This window comes from Dromiciops gliroides, chromosome 5 (genome assembly GCF_019393635.1).
Source record: "Dromiciops gliroides isolate mDroGli1 chromosome 5, mDroGli1.pri, whole genome shotgun sequence".
Classification (NCBI taxonomy): domain Eukaryota; kingdom Metazoa; phylum Chordata; class Mammalia; order Microbiotheria; family Microbiotheriidae; genus Dromiciops; species Dromiciops gliroides.
This window is the reverse complement of record NC_057865.1, coordinates 15,992,682-16,004,968: the sequence shown is the minus strand read 5'-3', so window position 1 is coordinate 16,004,968 and position 12,287 is coordinate 15,992,682.

The following is a 12,287-nucleotide window of genomic DNA, read 5'->3' as shown; positions in this document are numbered from 1 at the left end:
ACTAAAATGTGATGTCTGGCATGAATTCTTCTTAATACAATGGTATATAATACAATTATTTACCATAATGATTGAATACCATTTAAATAAACTCCCAGTGATGTCTTCTCTTTATAATTACTTAAAAGCCATCTCTTTAATAACTCACTATAATTTCACCACCTCCCTGATTTAATATTTAGAGTTCCCAATTTCTTTTCCATTTTGAAAAACAGCACAATTCTTGTCTTCCTTTAGTCCCATAGCTACCTGCCCATGCCCAGGCCCCTGCCTTCCTCCCCCTCCCTCATCCCAGGACTCCTGGCACCATCAGCATTATCACATTATTTGGAAGCTCTGTTACATTTCCAATGGAAACTCCCATTATATATTTCCTAACACCAACACACCCTCAATCCCTTTCACCCTCATCATGTGGTCCTTGGCAGGGCTCCTGAGCTTTTTAGTTATTCCTTTTAATTTTGTCAAGTAACTTGATGTAAGGAATAGAATTTGGGTTGTTTTCAGAATTTTCTAACTTTGAAATAAGCCCCTAATTTGGTTTTATTATGGAACTGGGATTGGGACTGGGAGAGGGATTTGACTTGTGATTTCATTGGTATAAGGACTTCCCAAGTGGGAAAACTCCCTCTATCTAAGCAGGCTGACACCTTCTCTGCCTTATATAGTTACCAGAATATTGAGAGTTAAGTGACTGACTTAGGGTCTCCCCGACATTATGTGTCAGAGGTGGGGCTGATCACGAGCCATTAATTATAATCATTGAACATGGTGGAATCAAAGCCAGGGAGACCTGGGTTCAAATCCCTTCTCTTTTCAGCTAGGTGAACTGAAAGGCAAGTCACTTAGCCAGTCTGAGCCTTGGTTCTCACATCTGCAAAAGGGGATGATAATGCCTCTCTTACAGGGTTATTATTGAGTGTTCAAATTACATGAATGTAGCAGCTTCACAAACCCTAATGTGCCAGGGAGGCGTCAGGTGTTATTATTGTCCTTATTAGTAATTAAACATAACTTCCATTTTATTCCACATTGAGGCATGTAAGATACTTTCTTCACAGCAGAGTGGTCAGAGTGAGTCCGTGAGTGCTTCTGACTCTCTGGACTTCCCACCATGATTCAGCTGCCTTGTCATCTTGAAGTTTCCCTTGGTACCTGGGGCCTTTTCATTGTGGAATATTCCTCCTCACCCAAGGCCCACCATGTCTCATTCCCCTCCTGGCTCAATTTCCAAATCTGAACTTTGCCACTATGCATCCCTACACTTTTCAGTATCCATGTGTGTGCTGTTTCCCTTTGTGTGTGTGTACGACCATTTCCTGTTTCACAGGAGGCTTCTGGGAGAAGCCTGGGAGAAGCCAGGGTCTTTTGGTTCCAGACTTGGGGCTTGTTGTGAGGACAGAGGCTGGCTCAGAGATAGCTGGATGAAAGCTGTGTTACCTCTCTCTCTCTCTCTCTCTCTCTCTCTCTCTCTCTCTCTCTCTCTCTCTCTCTCTCTCTCTCCCTTCACTAACTTCTAATACACTTTAATAAATACTTAAAAAGCTAAACTCTTGCTAAAGCTTCTAATTTAAGGTGACCACTCGTTAGATTTTAGACATCACAGCTAGAATTTTAGACCTTACACCTCCATTAGAATTCCTTGAGGGAAGAGAGTGTCTTTTTGCTTTAATTTGAACCCCTAGCACTTACCATGGTCCCTGCACATAGTAGATGTTTCATAAATGCTCATTGCCTTTCCTTATTCCATCAATGTCACAGACAATGACTCAACAATCACACCTGCTAGTTCTGAAGTTCAGCTGAACCTGGTGACTAGAACTCATTTGAAGGCAAATGAGACAAAGGGAGCTCTCATTGGTTTCTTCACTTACCTTCAATTTCTACTCCCAGTTGGCTTGAGTCTAATCCTCTCCAACCTGAAGATCATTCTCCATGGAAAAGAAAACACAAGGCAAGTGTTCTTGATGTTGAGCTGTTCATGCCCATCTCTATTCATGATCATTTGTCAGTTGGCTCTAGTCTTGAGATGGAGCTGGGAGCATGAAGGTCCAAGGTGGAAGAAAAGTCGGGAAAAGCAGAAGTGGTGGTAACAATCATGGTAGGGAGGGAAGCATGGTGAGAGCCACTGGGTCAGACTTTATGATCTGCCATATTCCAAGGGGACTCAGGGCTGAATTTATGCCAAATAAGGATTAATTGAAGGAACTGCCAATGTCTACCTCAGGAAAGAAAAGGCTTGGGCTTGGGGGAAGGGAATAAGAGGGTGGAGAGACCTTGCTACTAGTAACTGAACTGCCCACTTGTTCTCTTTGACTCCAGCAGACAGAGACAGGAGCCATGGATGGAAGGTAGAAGGAGGCTCCTTTTAGTATCTTCTCCAGGATATTATATCACTTCCCAAAGGTTGTTTATTTTTGTCTTATCAAATGGTAAGCAATAGGATGCAAAAAAGTCCATTTAAACTCACCTACATGCGGCACAATGATGTGGAATAAGCTGGGAGTCATTGGTGTAAGTGCTTGGTGATTTAGACAATTTCAACCTAAGTCAACCAGTGATGGCAAAGGCTGTTTTTCTACATTATTTATAAAAAAAACCACTTTAGTAGCTTTTCAGCCAGTGTGCTTTCAAACTATGAAAGGAGCTGCTCACATTAATGAAAATGATGAAAAATATGAAACAGAAGATTAAAATTGGACCAACTCCTCCTTCATGTTTATGATTGGCACATTCAACCTATCAGTGGAAAATGTGCTTTGCCTGTTAAGTACATTTGCAAAACCCATAAGCTGAGGTCTATACTCAGTCCTTCCTTGGACAAGCTGAAAACCAACTGTTTGTGGCTGATTTTAATATAAATTAGATACATATCCTACCTGATCTGCTTAGCTAAATTTCTATGTCCCAGCTTGCTCCTTGATTGGCCATTTTCCTAAAAAGTATAAGGGCATCTAGAGAAACATAAATTGGGTCATTTAAGCCTAAGTCATCATCTCACCCATCAAGGCTCATATTGATCAGAGTAGAGTCCAGGTCAGTCATAGTCAGCACTTAAAATCTAACGTAGGATTCGAGCTTTATGGGCCTGAGGCAAACCTACAGTAATCACCTTTATGGTTGTGCTAAGACCAAAGACCATCATAATTCAAAGAACATCTCTCTCTCTCTCTCTCTCTCTCTCTCTCTCTCTCTGTCTGGCTCTCTGTCTGGCTCTCTGTCTCTGTCTCTCTCTCTGCCTCTCTTTGTCTCTCTATCCATCTCTCTGTCTGTCTCTCTGCCTCTGTCTCTCTCTGCCTCTCTTTGTCTCTCTGTCTGTCTCTCTGTCCATCTCTCTGTCTCTGTCTCTCTCTGTCTCTCTTTGTCTCTCTATCCATTTCTCTGTCTGGCTCTCTGTCTCTGTCTCTCTCTCTGTCTCTCTTTGTCTCTCTATCCATCTCTCTGTCTGTCTCTCTGCCTCTCTTTGTCTCTCTGTCTGTCTCTCTGTCCATCTCTCTGTCTCTGTCTCTCTCTGTCTCTATGTCTCTGTCTGTCTCTCTCTTTCTCATCTCTCATTATATGGTCAATAAGGTGAGAACCCTATCTTACATCGCCTTGATACTCCCCAGAGCATCAAGCATAGTGCCGTGAACATCGGAGGTATTTAAATAACTACTGATAAATATTGACAAAATTCAGTTGAAATGACAATAGTATCTAGATAAAAACCATTCACATGCATTAGGACATAAGCTGCTAGAGAGCAGAGTCTTGTCCCCTGCCCTTCTCACCTCCATAATGTGTGCCATGTCTCGCTGCCCACTTCCTGTTCTTAGATTCCTCATGCATTAAAAAACCACCACTGATCACAAGTTCCTACTCTGGTCTGGATCCCACCTCACCAACCAGTATTCACAGGGTATCGATGCAATGTCAAAGGAATTTTGCTTTAAGTAGAATACAAGGTACATAGGAAGGAAATCACAACTGTCAGCACCCATTCCCAGTGATTTCCTCCCTCCCTCGGGGCCTGGGACACTTGGAGTCTGCTCCTCTCAGATTCCCATCCTGCTTTACCAACACAGTGTTTCAGGCTAGGGGCCAGGAAGAAGGCCAATGCCCCTCTGAGGAAGGTCATGCTTCAGTAGCCTCATTTCTCAGTGTCCTTACAGCGACCCTCCTGCCAAGATGGGAACTGTGCAATATTGTGGATGGCCCATGTTCTCTTGGAAAACAAAGGGAAGCTTCTCAATGCTGCATCTAGTGTCTAGCTCCCTCTCTGGATGTGTTAGAATCAGGTTACTCATCCACACCCACCATGGAATGTTAGTACCCCGTGTAGTCTCATTCTCCCGATGTGCACTAGGCTAGTTGGTTGGGTCTCAAGAGGGCATTTTACTTCTTTTCCCCTTAGAATATTAGCAGTAGCCCCAAGGATCTAGGGTTCTTAATATTATTGCTCACAAGCTCCCACCCAATGTGCCTCCAATATTAATTAGCCATCCAGAGTTATCTTTATAAAAGGAGTATTTACTAATTAAGTATAGCAAGGACAATTGTTATAGGAACAAGTCCACATACAAATTGGAGGCACACGCTCCCCTTGTACACACAAGGTCGCTGGGGAGTGTGGGCTCAAACTAAGAGAGCTTATATCGCCAGAGATAAAACTCATAAGTCTCAGTTCCATTGGCTGAAGTTCTTTTCTCCCCTCATGGGTCCTGGTGAAGCTATTGTGGGGTATAGCTCTCTGCTGGGCTCCAAGGGCTGTTATATTTGTGGATTCTATAGCAATACTTATGTTTCCTGAAGGGCCCAAACTCCCTGAAGCTGCTTTTCACCAGAGTGTATGATTTTTCCTCTCTCAACTCTCAGCTAGATGTATTGTTTGATCCAAAATCTCTGATGCCATGGTCAGTGGGGATTGGGACAGAGTGGGACTCTCTGCCTTCTCCACCCTTTTTCTATCTTCTGATTGTGAGCACAAGGGTCCAGCCACTCAAAAAGCTCCCTAGGCCCTCCTGATTGTTGATAGAATCCCTCTTTCAATACACCTAAGTCTAGAGGCATGTCCAATTCCCCTCACTGATCCCCAGACATGATTGTAAGAACTGGTTCACACATAGTTGGTACTTTTATTTTGTTGTTTTCAACTCAATCAAAAAGACATTCTCAAGTGATAAAGATATCAAGGCAAAGGCTATCTTATTAGTTACATTGATTGGAATGGCTAATTTTAAAGACCTTTTCATAAATGATTATTGACTGACTAAGTCAGGGACATCTTCACTTTTTCCTTTGTATCCCCAGTGCCTCGTTCAATGCTTGGTAACTGGTCAATAAATATTATTTATTTATTTGTTTGTTTTTTGCAGGGCAATGAGGGTTAAATGAATAAATATTATTAATATCAATAAATAATAAACATTATAATTGATCTTCTCAGCCCCATTTTCTCCTCTATTTCCTTTCTCCATCTCTCCCCTTCTCTTGCTCTTTCTCTCACTCCTTAGCTGCTGTTTCCTTGCAAGTGTTCATGCCTCATTCATTTCAAAACCCCAAGGCCTCCAGATCATTCCTTAATCACCCTCAGGCACTCTGAGGAGGTCCCATTCAAATGTTTCTAGCAGCACATGAATTTAATTGTGAAGCAGTAATTTATTCCATCATTTCTTAAAACAATCCAGTCACGACCATTACAAATCATTAGGATGTATAAAATTAAATAGCTAATGTTAGCGATTTTCCAAAAAGCCCTCACTAAAGACCTACTATGTTTTGAGGATGGCGTCATCATGGTGTTGGAAATACAAAGACAAAAATAAATGGTCCCTGACCTCAAAGGGTTAATGGTCTATTGGGAGAAGAAACGTGGACATGTATAATAAATATCAAATATCAACCACATGAGCACCAGGTAATAAGATAGTTTTCATCTTAAAAATAATCTTGTTTTGAATAAGCTTTGAATTGAAATCTGTCGGTATAGATAAATATGGTACAATAAAAGTACACTAGATCTGAAACCACTGGTCCTGGTAGGTCACTTCCTTTCTGGGAGACTCAGTTTCCTCACCAGGAACATGGGTATATTAATTGCACTGCCTGTCTCACAAGGTTTTTATGAGGAAATCAAGCCCTTTGTCAACCTTTCATGCTATAGTTATCCATACTATCTCTATTACTTGTATTTTACTGAGAAAAAGGGAAGCAAAGAGGCTGCTGGGCAGGAGGTCTAAGTGATGTTAGTAAAGCTCATGTAAATTAGGTGGGCTGATAAGCAACATTTGCTGGATTTTATAATTTTAGCTGCAAGACTGGCTTTCTGCTTTTACTTACCAGGAGCCAAGGGGACAGCCAGCCTTTCTAATTGGTTGCATGAGAAGAGAGGGGATATAGATCATTCAATCAATAAATATTGGTTAATTACTTGCTATGTTCCTAGCTTTGGGGATGGTACTATGTGGGATACCAGAGAAGGATAAAATGAGTTTCCCACCCACAGTGAGTTTACAATCTCGTTAATTGACCATCTGCTTCTTTTCCTCAAACATGTCGACATTCTGTTCTGGGCAAATTATTTGGAAAACTCTTTTGTCCAGTTGCTCATGTCTATAACAAATGAGAGAATGTTTGTAAAGCACTCAAAATAGCCTAGCACCTAGTAGTCTCTATATAAACACTTATTCCCTTCTCCTTGTAACTTTGGCCAATTGGCCATAGGGAGATGAAATGGAATATCCCATGATTCTACGGGGGTCCCATGAGTCTTCTCTGTTTCTAGCTTTCTAGTTTCTCTTAAAACCCTGGAATTTTTCATCTAAACTGGGTGACTTGCCTTTGCTTGAAGCCTTCTAGTGAAGGGGACAAACTGCCTCCTGGATGTCCTATTCCATTGCTGGACAGTTCTCCTTATTAGGAAGCTCCCCTCTACGTCCCTACATCAAACCTACATTTTCCTCTTTGTATCTTCTCCCCATTCCTCCTGATAGGGCTCCTCCTTTCCGTGGCAGCCTTTCAGATCCTTAAACACAACCATCGTGAGCCCCCAGGCTAAAGAGCCCACTGCTCTGCACACGTAACGAGCTTGAGGGTCTTCACAATGCTGGTGGCTCTTGTATAGACATTCCCCAGCTTGACAGTGTCACTGGACAAAGAGTTCAAAGAGACACAATGAGACTTAGCTGCACTCCTGCCTGTCCTCCTGCTACCTCAGTCTAAACATTGGAAGAGAAAATACAATACAGCATCTCTGAATAAGCTTTTGTACTGGGGAAGAAGGGTGGGTGACCACCATAAGTCTTTCATCCTTTTCGGAGGCTCTGGCTTCTTAAAACACATATTCAATCAACTAATTAAACAGCAAACTTTTATTAAGTGACTATTATGTGCCCCATACAAATGGTACATTCCCTGCCCTTGGGAAGCTTACATTCTAGTGAGGGACTTTTCCCAGTCCCCTCTTTACCCTCTAGGGAGAAGAGGAAGGGAAGTCTCTCCCCGCAGCTGTCATAACTGCTTTCATCCTGGTCAAGTCTCTTCTTGCCAAGATCTAGGCAAGGTCACACATTCTACATTCCAAACTCAAAGGGCAACTTATGAATTTCAGCCCCTTTTCCACCCAATACACACACACACATGTACACACACAAGTGCCCGTACCTGGTTTTAAAGGAACAAGTCAATTACCAATTAAGCCGTACAGTCCTGTAAATAGCAGAAAACTGTTTTTCCATCTCAGCACGTAATCATTGGGGCCCGTTCTCTTTAGCTGAAATGGACCCATGTGGAGATTTAATATAAAATCCTCTGCTTGACATTTAAAGTCCTTGACAACCTGGTCCCTTCACCCCTTTCCAGTCTTCTGATACCCCCCCTGCCCCCACATACTCTCTGGCCCAGCTCCGCTGCCTCACTTGTTTCTCAAACACGATAGCTTACCTCCTATCCCCATGTATTTGTACTTGCTGTCTTCCATGTCTGGAATACTCTGCTCGCTCTCCGATGCCTGTTAGCTTCCCTGGTTTTCTTTCAGAACTCCTGACCCTTCTCAATCCCCTGTCCCATGGCTAATGCTTTCCCTCTGGGATGAGCCCTCATTTATGCTGGATGTATCTTGTTTGTACATAATAGGTATCTTGTCTCTCCCATTCAAATGTAAGGTCATTGAGAATAGGGACTGGTTTTGCCTTTCTATCACCAGTGCCTGGTGCAGAGTAAACACTTCACAAATGCTTCTTGATTGAGCTTAGTTTTGAATCAAAGAAATCCAACCTTATTAAAAACAGAAATGCTTCCTTACTGCTGTTGCCTCCCCAGTTCTTGGGGACCAAAAATGCTTTGTTGAGCAATAGAAGGGAAGGGGAAAGCTTCTCCTCTGAGATTTATTATTCCTTCTGGAGTTGATTTGGGGAGGGATGAAGGCTTATGATCCTCCTTCCCATCCAGAATGCCTAGAAGGTAGCAGTTGATAATTTCACCTTTTCCAAGGATGGTTGAACAGTCAGGGTCCTAACATCCAGAATGAGAAGAGATAAAGAAATTAAGGCTCCATCACTTCCAGTCTATGGGCTTTCATTCCCCAATTCCTTGTTCTTCTCCCGCTGACTATTCCATGCAACCATTTATGGTCTTCCTTCTCTAAGTCATATTACATTCCATCCTCCCTGAGTAGAATGCCCTGCTTCTTTCTCCATGTGGTGTTCCCATACTCGTCCTCTCAGTTCACAGTCACTCCTTCTATCCCCTTGAGCCCATTGAAAACAGGAAATATTTTCTCGGATCTCCCATAGAAATTAGCACAGCACTATGCACCCAGAGCCCAGTCAACAAACTCTGACTGATTTGGGGACTCTGTACTCTTCTTAGGATAATTTTCAGCCAATAGACAGGGTGCTAAAGTCTACTATGACAGTCCAACAGAAGGATCAATTCTGTCTAAGCCCTCCCTACCTTCCTGGCAATGAGTGAACACTATCATTAGATTTCCAGGATAAAGTAGCTACAATAACTCAGAGAGACAAACACATCTAATCATGAGGATGAAAGAGTTGAATAAGAGGCATAACTAGGCTGAGACAACTTGGGCTTTCCCCCAGGACATCAAAATGTATAGTGTGGTCAGTCAGTTAACATTTATTAAACACTGAAATGGCAATGACTGTGCTAAGTGTTTGAGAATACAAAGAAAGGCAAAAAGCCTCTACCTTTAGGGAGCTCAGATCCTAATGTGGGGTAAATGACATGCAAACAGCTATGTACATACCAAATACATATAGGGTAAGTGAGAAGGTATTGATAGCTCTTGCAGTTTTATTCACCAATGAAGAAACTGCTGAGCTTAGCCTCTAGCGGCTGAGAATAATTAAGTAAAATAGGAAATGAACAGAAACATCATTCCCTTTAACGGCTTTTCTCTGGCCCACTAGTCTACCTTCAGGACATGCTCAGCAGCCTTGAAGGTCAAGCTTGATGCCAATTGCTACAGGTACATTTTACGTTACTTGCCCTGGGTATAAAATCATTAGTTTCCGTGCTTAGTTTATTTAGAGATGGGGAGGGGAAGTGTTGGAGAGGGGAGGTATCTCTGGGCACTAGCAGTGGCCTGGCCTGGAAGCCCATCAGCAGGAGGGGGATTGACTTTGAGAACCTGCCCAGCTCATGGGCATTGAGAGTCTCAGATCCATAGACCTTTTCACTGCTTCTTGTGTCTTGGAGAGTCTCTTTGTTCAGCGTTTGCACAGCCTCCATCACCAACACATATTTCCAGATACTTTTGTGCTCCTCATGCCTGGAACAGGCATGCCACATGGCGCTGTCTGTCCCTGTATTGTTGTTGCCTTGAGCTAATATTCACCATGCTCCCTGCCTATGCAAATACTGCAAAGACCACCCCATGGCATGGAGCTGTCTAACTATGAGCTTGTCCATCTGTGGGCAGCCTGACACACAGATCTGTCTGCCACAGGTGGCCTTTAGTGTTTTTGTGTGCATTGATTTTGAGTGGGTGGCTTTAAGCAAACAAAAGATTGAGAAACAAGAGGAGGCCCCTCCAAATAAGGAGCCGCCAAGACTTGGAGACCACGTGGCAACTGCCCGGTCCCAGGCAGAGGAGAAGTAATGAGCTAACCAGAGTGTCTCCCCTCCCCTTCTCAAACAGACACCGATTCTTTCTTGCAAATTTCGATGCCTACATTTTGCTCGGCAAAAAGCCTGGCACACAATGAGTGAGCACTAAATGTTTGTTGATTGGCTTGGCCTATCTTGTGGGACAAACACTGCTCATTCCTTCCAAATGCAATTTAGTTAAGGTCTCACTGGTTTTGTCTGGACCTGTGATAACATTTGTGTAAGGAAGTATTGGTAAAGAGACTAATTCAGACTGACAATTGGTCTATGATGTATAGTCATGTATAGTCTTAGAGATGTTCAAGACAATAAGTGACTAAGTGACTTACCCAGGGTCACTCAGCCTGGATGTGTCAGAGATAAGACTTTTTTTGGGGGGGGGAGTAATGAGGGTCAAGTGACTTGCCCAGGGTCACACAGCTAGTAAGTGCCAAGTGTCTGAGGCTGGATTTGAATTCAGGTCCTCCTGAATCCAGGGCCAGTGCTTTATCCACTACAGCACCTAGGAGTCACCAGAGATAAGACTTGAACTTAGATCCTCCTGACTCTGAGGCTGGCTAGCCATCAGCTAAAAACAAAATGAATTTGGCACTCATAAGCCCAATCCAGGTTATTTATCATGCTTTAAACCCTGGAGACCCCAGAATGCCTGACATGCAGAAGGTACTGTAGCAATTACCAACTGAAGCTTGGGGTTACTCAGTCCCAGGACTGTTCTGCTTCTTCTCATTCTTCTTTCTTCCTGAAAAAGCAATCTCACTCAATTCCCTCTTGTTGATACAGTGGGGCATTTTACCAACCATCCTGCTTACTAACAACTAGCTATTGCCTGCTGGTCATGCTGAGGCTGTCTCCTGCCTCTTCTGTCCTTATTAACCCCAAGTAGCAGCAGGAGCCAATGGGTCAGTGGATGGGCTTCAGTGGCCATTTAGCAGAAGAACAGCTGAAAGTGAAGGAAGAAATGAATGAACGAATGAATGAATTAAAAATCCTCTGAGCTCTTGCTGTGTGTCCAGAACTATGTTAATCAGTCACAGGGCATAGGTGTGACTTTAGTACAGTCCCCTTGTTTTACAGATGAAGAAACTGAGGTCCAGAGAGGTCAAGCAGTGTGTCCAAGTTCCCAATTCGGAGCCTACAGAGCTGGGATCTGAACCCAGTTTTTCCAACTCTAAATCCAGGAATGTTCCCTCTGCATTTTGTGGGCTCTCTCCTGCTCCTCTAGAACAGCATTTGCTTCTTGTAGCTTCCTCCAGGCCCGTTTACCATTTGGGCTGCATATGTTTCAAAGAGAAGCCTGGTGCATTCACAGAATGTCAACTGGATAAAAATTGCCCCGGGTTGTTCCCCTACCTGCCCTCCAGAAAACAAAAGGACTTAGTTCCTCTGGTTGGCCAAAGTGTGATGATTCCCATTAGGCTCAAGAGGAAATGTATCTGGTCTTTCTCCCCCAAATCGCCTTGCCTTTGGAACTCATGCCCAGGTCCAAAGTGTGGCCACTTGCTTGGCTGGACTTGGGGCCATATTGAGCATATTGGTTTATGCACCAGGCCCTCTTGTGAGTCAATTGGAAAGGGGGTTGTGGAGATTTCTCAAATTCTTTTCTTATGTGCCCTAGGTCCCTCTGGAACCCAATTTAATAGTTTCAACCACGAACACAGGCCCAGACTTCAAGTTTTTTGGCTCAGAAAAACATCTTTAATCACTTTCATGTTGAAATGAAAGGACCCTGGGAACTTTGGTGTACATCGATTCTTGGAAAGAGAATTTGGGAACATGTTGCAGATACATGAATAAATCATCTTGCTTCCATTAGAGGGAGAGGTCCCGAGCCTGTTTTCAGGCTTTGCGAGAAAAGGAGGAGTCCTTTGGCTTTGTAGCTGTGAGCCCCACAAATGTGTGGATCTGTTATTTTTTCTTGTTGTTTAAGTCTGGGGCCTTTGAAAAAGGGGGAGCAAGACAGGGTACTTAATGTATGGCATGAGTGGGATACAGAATGCATGTTTTTTTCCTACACAGAAAGCAATGGTAACCATTAAAAACATTTCAGAAAGATTTACACAGGATTCAGGAGCAACTTAGAACTACCAGTAGAGTCATCTGAGAGGTATGTATGCAAGCATCATTGGGACAGAAAACAATTTTCAGGTCTGCGACTTATTTATCTTTATATTTCCCAT